The sequence below is a fragment of the Panthera uncia genome, chromosome F2 (assembly GCF_023721935.1).
Source record: "Panthera uncia isolate 11264 chromosome F2, Puncia_PCG_1.0, whole genome shotgun sequence".
NCBI lineage: Eukaryota > Metazoa > Chordata > Mammalia > Carnivora > Felidae > Panthera > Panthera uncia.
The window spans coordinates 61,042,704-61,050,965 of record NC_064812.1 but is presented as its reverse complement, the minus strand read 5'-3'; positions in this window follow the sequence as shown (position 1 = coordinate 61,050,965).

Genomic DNA, 8,262 nt, shown 5'->3' with positions numbered 1-8,262 from the left:
AGGCCAGGCGCAGGGGGGTGTGAAACTATGTACAAAATTAAATGTGAGCGAGAAATGCTGATCAAATCCTTTGGAAAGAGGCGTTTACTGTTCAAGAAATACTGCGAACGTGGCTGCAAGGATCAATGGTGAATGACTCACTTGATGTGAAAATCGAGCTAGGAAGCTTGGGAAGAGGCAGAGAGAGAGGGAGACAGACAGACAGACAGAACGAGAGACCGTCTGGGGTCGCGCGTACTGGGGCTGTGGCAACGTGGGAGGAATCGCAGAAGCAGAGACCGCCAAACGACGTGAGCCGGGCTCAGATAGCTAAGCAAAATTCACCTCGGAAAGGAGGCTTTTCTCTGCCGATTTCGCCTTCACTCTACGGAAGTCTAGCTCTTTTCCTAAGCCTCGTCTATTTCCTCAAGCCTAGGACGCCGGCACATTTTGATGCTCTTGGAAAAGCCGCGGAGACTCTGGGTTGCTGGTGCTGTGTGCAGGCGCGTCCGGTCGCTCTGCCTGGTGGCTCTGCAATTTGATTTCAGGCCTTTTTCCCCCTTGGCATTATTTTTTGACTACTTGAGGGTGGGGGGGGGGAACCATATAAGAAATTCGAGAACAGACTGTGGGATGCAGAACTGCACACGTGATCTTGCAAATGGGATAGGAGGGTGGGGGAGGTGGGGAAGAGAGAAGTGAAACTAGAAATTATGGACCGGCTTTAGAATTCCAGAATCTCCCTTATTCTTTCCCAATATATATTGTTTCTGATTCTTCACAGCTGCGCTTACCCAATAAAAGTGGAAGAGGGAAGATAATGGCCTGAATAGTGACGTGTCTACGGACATAAATGTACAAGCGGCTCGCCAGCGGGGGCTTTTGTGGAGGAACCTCAGAGAGAGAGATGCCGTTCCCCAGGCTGTTTCTAAATACACGGAGATTATTTCTCTAAAGATTTTGAACAGTTCTTTTGTCCAAATCCAAGACCCTATAATGCATAAGCTCCCTCAAATGGGGCATTCGAATTTCACTTATTTAGAGATGTCTGAAGCTTTCAAGAATGAGAGAAGTGCGGATGAAAAGACATCTTTTTATGGTCTGTTTTGGGTAGCTGAACAGGTAGGCAGACACGCGAAAGAGATACTTCTGGAAGCTGCTTTGCTTCAGAAGGTACCTTCTTATTTGCTAAAAGTTTATATTATTGTCAATAAAATCAAAAGACAAGCTGTCAGTGTGGATGTATCATTTGATAAGTAAATTCAAACACAAAATTTTCTTTGGAAAGGGAAGATAAATCAAAGTGCTACCCCTGATATCTCAGTCAAATCAAGATTGAAGAAAAAATATTCTCTCCATAAGAACGTTCAGTTTTTTTTTTCTTTTCTAACATGTCTGGAGTTAAACAAAACATGTTAACAAGATTGTAACGAAAACTCCTCACGATGTAAACATCCAAAGAAAGAAATTCTAGATTGATTATATTCTGGGACCGCAAAGATTTTATTACTAGATATCACTGAAGCAGTGGAACCAGAGGCTGAAAGCCTTAGGACTCTAACTGGGTGGTGAAGGGATTTTAGAGAACTAGCTCCCAATTAAGAAAAAAACTTCATAAAATGTAAATGCAATAAGTTGAGCTGAATTTTATTTTTCCAAGATTCAAGTATGTATTTAGTCTGTTTGGAAGGCCCATGGCCAATTCATGAATGTATCGGAATAAAACACAAGATGAAGTGCCAAATACCTGTGGTTTATGTAAACTACATAAAATCGGGGGGTTTTTATATTTAGATGGATACTAGACGGATATAAAATGGTAGATAAAAATCAGTTGTTACGGCTTGTCGTGGATTTCCATGTGTTTATTAATTTTCCTAAGTTTTATTTATGTATTTATTTAATTTTTTGCATTTACAAACACTTGTCCAATATGAGCTTCTGAAAGTGCAGCAGGCATCATTTCCTTATTTCACTTCTCAGAAGTACACGGGAAAAGACACAACCAGAGGTGTTTCTAAGTGAAACGGGTCCTTGCTGCTCGACCTCAGGAAACAATGCGAAGCGTTTGGCCACATCTCCGCAAGGACGCTGGGTGTGGGGGACGGAGGCCAGGGACGTCAGCTGCCGCCCTCCACCCCACCTCCTCGTGAAACTTTGACTGATCTCCCTCTAGCACCCCACTGGGGGTGCGAGCAAGGAAGGGAGAGAGCTCGTTCGGGAGGGAGCAGTGGTGCGGGGGGGGGGGGGGGCATTTTACCACGCCTTGGTGAAGAAGGCTGGTCGGGAGAGCCCTCTGGGACTGTTCTGTCCCAGCGAGGGTTTGGTGGGCCGACAGAGCTCGCGTCTCTGCTGCGGGTCACTCCCGCGTGCGCTTGCTCCCGCCGTCCGTGCACCCGCTGCAGCAGCGAGCGACCGGGGCTGGGAAACCCGCTCCCTCCCTGGCGGCGCCTGTTACCAGCAGCTGCTTTTGCTTAGCCCTGCGAAGATCATTTTGCCCCAACCCACGGCCTCTCCCCTGGCTCCATCTCCTCCAGCCCCTCCCTCCCCCTCCCCCCCCCTTCCCAAGCTCCGCAGCGACCGGGGCTAGTCAACGCGGTGGCGAAGTCACGCGCGCAGGTTTTGAGCTCCAGGGTGGGGGCACCGGGGGAGGGAGCGCGAGGAATGAGCCAGAAGGACCGGGAGGCTTTAAACCTACCCAGGGAGGTGGGAGTAAGGAGCTGGGGCGACGGGATTAGGAGGCCTTAGGCGGGCTAGGCTCGCTCCCTCCACCCGCGCCGAGGAAGACGTCGGAGGCCTGGGCCGGGCAGAGGGGCCGGGTGCCCTGCCCGCCACCTGTAGCGTCGGGGAGGTGGGACTCGCGAAGAGGGTGCCCTCGCTACGGCTCCCGGCGCGGGGCCCCCGGGGGCTCCGGAAGGGCCCTCGCTGGCGCTGCAGAGCGCGCTCGGTGACCGGCGGCCCAGCTCGCCGGGGCCGCCCGAGCAGTCCCTCGTCCTCTCACTGCATTTTCAGCTCGGGCTAGAAACAGATAGCCTGGAAGCGACCGCAGGCGCTCACAAAGGCTTTGCTGGACACTGGGACTGGGAAGCCAACGACGCTCGGGGTGCCGAGGCGGGCCCCGGGCGCTGGTCTCCGTTCTGCAGGGCGGGGCGGCTCGGGCCGACGGCCGCGCCACAGAGGGGGCCCCGCTCCAGCGGGCTGGATTCGGTCTCTCTTCCGAGCACCAAGCTGGAGTGGGACCCCGGGCCGGGGCAAGAGTCGCCTGGTGCTGTAAGGGGCCTAATGCTGGCCCGCTTGCCGCACACAGGCCTGTGCATACACTAAGGATGGTCAGCTAGGTAAGGACATGCTTCTGAGAGGAGATTTCGCCCAGGTTTGCCGTAATATTTTGGAAAAGCAGCCTGTTGTGGCCGAGATCAGTTAAGTTCCCGCACCCTCGAACAGGTTTGTCTTACAGGCTGAGCATCAGGAACATTTGTATCTCGCCTGCCTAGAAGTGACCGAAGCAAAATGGCCTATCGGGTCCTTCTCCCCGCCCACCGCCGAGAGTAGGGGGCTCATCCGTCAGCGGAGGGCACACCCATTCGCGCCCGTGTCATATTTGACAGCTGGAAGGGATCATAGCGGCCCTGCAGCCGTCCCACCCTGCGGCGCTGCCTATGAAGACACTGACGTTCCCAGGGGTTAAGTGACCTCAGATGACAGGGCTGTTTTCTCCAGCGTCCTGAATAGAGCCTGGCGCGAAGCGAGTCGTCGTTGGACCTGGGTTCAATGAGTGGACACCCAGCCAGGGGGTCGCAGACTCGGGAGCGGGAAGCCAGGTCGGAATCGCCCCGCACCCGCTTTAACCGACGCGTAACCACGTGCCAGGATACTTTCCGCCCACTCCACGCGCTCCAAGGCCAGGGGACAATGTTCCCAAACCCAGTTCGGATGCCCTTTTACGAACAGACTCCAGAGAACCAGAAGCTCTTCGCCCTCCTCCCTTCCATACAGATTTCTGAGAATGCTTGTTCTCCAGTCCCCACCCCCACCTCGGTTTTCATTCTGCAGTTCTGGGGAGTTTAATGTGGTCCGTACCCTTTCCTTAGGATCAAAAACTGCCGCCGGCCGAAAGTTACCATGAGTAAAGCCTTCCTCCTCAGTCTCCTCTCACCTTTATGGCCATCCCCCACTTTTTTTTTTTTTTTTTTTTTTTGAGGCCTTAACCGCCGGCAAGTACAAACCTTCCTTTTGAAGACAGGGGTGGAGCTCTTAAAGGTCGCCTGGAGAAGCCTTAGCATCGCTCCCACCAACCCCCCACCGTGAACAAATAGTCTAAGCGGAAAAAAGCGTGCGTGCAGTGCATCACGACTTGAAGACAAGACCACACCTCCACCCTCAGACAGACTCCAAGCGCCCTGTTGCCTTCAGCTAAAGCCTTGTAGAGTATCCGGGGCCGCCACCACCCTGGGGGGACCGTGGTACACTGTCCCGGGAAGGAAGGAGGCGAGGCGAGGCGGGGCAAAGTGCGGAAGAACCGAGACCGCTCAGCCTCGCCCAGGCTGTCTCCAGTTCTTTCCGCCAAGGCAGTAAACTGGCTGGGCTGAATGAGGTCCAACGATGCCCAGCTACCACTCACTGGGGCAACACCTTTGCTAATGCATCTAGGGAGGTCGTTATTCGTCAGCCCAGGGCTACAAGGAGACCCATGGGGCTTTTTCCAGGTAAAGACGCCCTCCTCCAGAAGACGGATTCGGAAGTTTGGGGAAGGTAGAGAGTGACGTGGGGTGTTTTCGAAATTTAGATCAGCAACTTAAAAACCACAATCTGACCCAAAAGAACACTCGTTGTGGGGACTCCTTCACAATTTTTGCCTCCAACACAGGGCTTGGTACAGAGAAGTGCAATGATCATTGAAGGAGTAAATGCCAGTGTTGGCAATAATATGGGTAACATATTATTTATGTTTATTATTATTTGTTGTTTTTTTCTTCTAGTGAGCCCTCAGCGACCGTCTTCCCTATTTCTAAGATTTGCATGAGACCCAAGCAAATAATTTCAATTTCATGATTATCAGCCCATCCAATACATATACAATATGGATAGGACCTGACATTGGCGTTCCCTCAGACACTGTTGTCCATATTTTCCGAGACTAAATGATCAGTGTGATCAGAGAAACATGAACCCGTGCTCATATTCACAATTACGGTATGTAAATGAACATATAGTTTTTTGACAAAGGAAAGGAAGTGGCTTCCTTGGAACAAGATGACTGAGATGCACCCGGCTTTCTTCACCAGTAATGAATTTGGGCATCGTATAATGTCTCTGGTAGTAGGCATTGTAGCAGAGAAATCAAACAGTGAAACTATTCTTATGACCCAAGTATTTTAAAAAATACATCTCCTATTCTATTGTTGTAGGTGTGCCCGCCCAGGATCCCCACATCTTTCCATTTCCTTAGACTAGGAAAAGTTCCAGGAAATATTACCAATCATTCAGGAGAGAAAAAAATGAATAAGGGCATTTCTAAGCCGAGTTGTAGACACGTGCAAATCTCTCATTTTCCTGAGGTTAAGCCTTATTTCCCTTTCTGTTGCAATTTAAACCTAAAAGAATATTTATAGGTAATCTGAAATTCCTGGTCCCACGTCTCTCAACAAAGAGATTTTGTTTTGCCTCCACTGTATAAAACTACAGGCAAGACTTTTTGCAATCACAGGGTTTTCACTTTCACCTTTTAATGCCACACACTTTGTCTTCCTAGTATAGTTCGAGCAGACATTGCCAATATGTGAATTGAAGCAACATAAAGAAAAATCTCCCCTTGGCCAGCCAATCTGTGGAGTCTGTGGGGAGGCACAGCACTCTTAATTCTCCAAGCTCCATCTGTGGGAATGATGAAACTCAGCCATTAGGGAAGATTATGAGGTTACATTCATTAGATTCCTCCATTATACTCTAGTCTTCTGGAGATAGTTGCCATTTTCCCTTTAAATGTCATTATTTCTAGATCTAGTTAGCAGCTGATGCAATTAAAGAGGAGATAATGTAAATTTAACAATACAAATAACACTTTCTTTCATGTACGTTGAAACATGCATAAAGGGAAGGACCAGCCAAGTTGTACCTGTCTGCCATAAACAACCAATAATGCTTGTACTTTGAAAGAATAAAGGAAAACCAGCCAGTGTGCCCTGGGATTCTTCAGTGAATTCTTGAATCAATACTTTTGTTTCATGTTTTCATGTTCTCAGTAATGTTAACGTATCCAGTTACAAACTCTTGCCAGGAAGAAAGAAAATATGCCCTGCCGTGCACCCTTCTAAACACTTTTAAAGAATCATCCTTTATTTTCATTTGGAATTATGATTCTGATTGTCTGCTGTATCTTTGCCATCTCCAGTGGATAATGAGTAGACACACTTAATTCCCTACACTAATCACCTGAGTTGAAAACCAGCATCACATTAGCAGACCCAATAACATCTCTGAACGTGTACAAAAGTAGAACATACAAGCACAGAAATAGCACTAATTATGGTGTTTATTCTGCCACTGCAGAAACAGATCAGAAAGACTGGTAGACTAATGATCTATACAGCAAGTTAAAAACAGATGTATTCCTGTTGCATTACAGAATAAGAATGTATTAATAAGTGATCAACTGCACAATCCTAATAAAATAAGTGCCATATAATAATTTTCTGATTCTTTTCAGCCTCTCGAAGATTATCGTATTAGTTGTATAGTTAATAAAAAAACTTTGGTAATTCAATATCCAGTATTTCTAGGACCAACATTTGAACAGATCACCGGTCACAGACTAAAAAACAAAACCAAACAAAACTCTCTTGCCCACAAATAACAGTTTTGTTTTCTCTGCTCAAGGTATTTTCAGTTCTTCCCTGTTTCCTATGAAGTGAGAGGCACTGCAAAATAGGATCCAGCTTATTAAAATTACAGCTCACTTAGGTGTAGGAGGTCCAGGTACCCTGTTGGACCTCTAATGCACTTGTGGACTTGCCTTGACAGGTTACAAGCCAGGCTCCAACCCAGAGATATGTGAAACGAGGTGACATCGTCACCACTCCCTCCTGCACCCCGGGGTGGGGTGCATGTATTTGGGCAGAGGGATCACTTTGGCGCCTGGACTGGGTTGTGCGGCCTCAATGGATTCCAGGTGAAGACCGCGGCTGGCAGTCAAGGATGCTTGGTGCTCAGAGAGCACGGAGAGCGCGCCTGCCCTGATAACTGCAGGCTCCACACCCGCAGACAGTGAAGTCGCCAAAAGCTGCCTCTGGTTCAAAATCTTAAATCCTTGTCCTAAATGCACCTGAAAGCCTTTAGGTGGTATCAATAGTCCCGGATGGAATCTGAAAGTACCAATGGATTTGGAACTGGGAATGTCTCTGGTTTATGGAAGCTTATTTGCAGTTTAGGAAATGGTAATTGGGGTGAGAAGAGGGAACAGAACAATCAAGTCTAGAGGTTCGAACTAACTAGAATATCTTATAAACGATGTATTTACAATTTGCAGATAGCCCAAAGTAGGTCACCAGCAATGGGAACGCCATGCCTTCCCCTCATTCCCGTTCTTTTTTCCGCCTTCTGTCGAATGCCACGTTCCCAAATCAACATTTTCTTCACTTTCAAAAAGGAGGATCTAGATTTGGGGGCTTTGAAAACTCAATCCTGCCAGACCTACTAGAGATATGTTACTAAGACTTAGGTAGTCAGATATGAGACAGGAGAGGGGGAGGAGGAGGGAGGAGAGACTTAAGGATTTAAAGGAAATTTGCCCTTCCTTTCTCTCTCTCTCTCTCTCTCTCTCTCTCTCTTTCAGCAGAGGGAGGGGGAACCGTAAAATTTTTTGCAGCACACACTATAAATTGCATTTTGCTGAAAACTTTTAATACGTAATTTAAAGTCAAAGGACATTTTTTGGACCACTTTAGCTCTTGCCGTTCATCTGGGAGAAAATCCAGGTGGCAAATTTAAGTAATTCAGCAAAATTTTCCAGTGTCGTTTTGTTTAACACAAACATCTTGAGTGGAGCAGGTACTTTGAGACACAAATCAAAATCTGCTTTTGTTGAAATAAGAAGCAATTAACATTCATTAAAATATTCATCAGTTCAGAATTTTAAAATGTAGATTTACTAGATATACAAAGGCGGAAATGAAATGGATGAATAATTAAGAATAAGATCCACTGTTAGTAAAGTTCTTCAGAATACCTTTGAACAATCTTATCTCTCAAGCAATATCCAAAGCTGGATGGGAGATCAACTCTTTA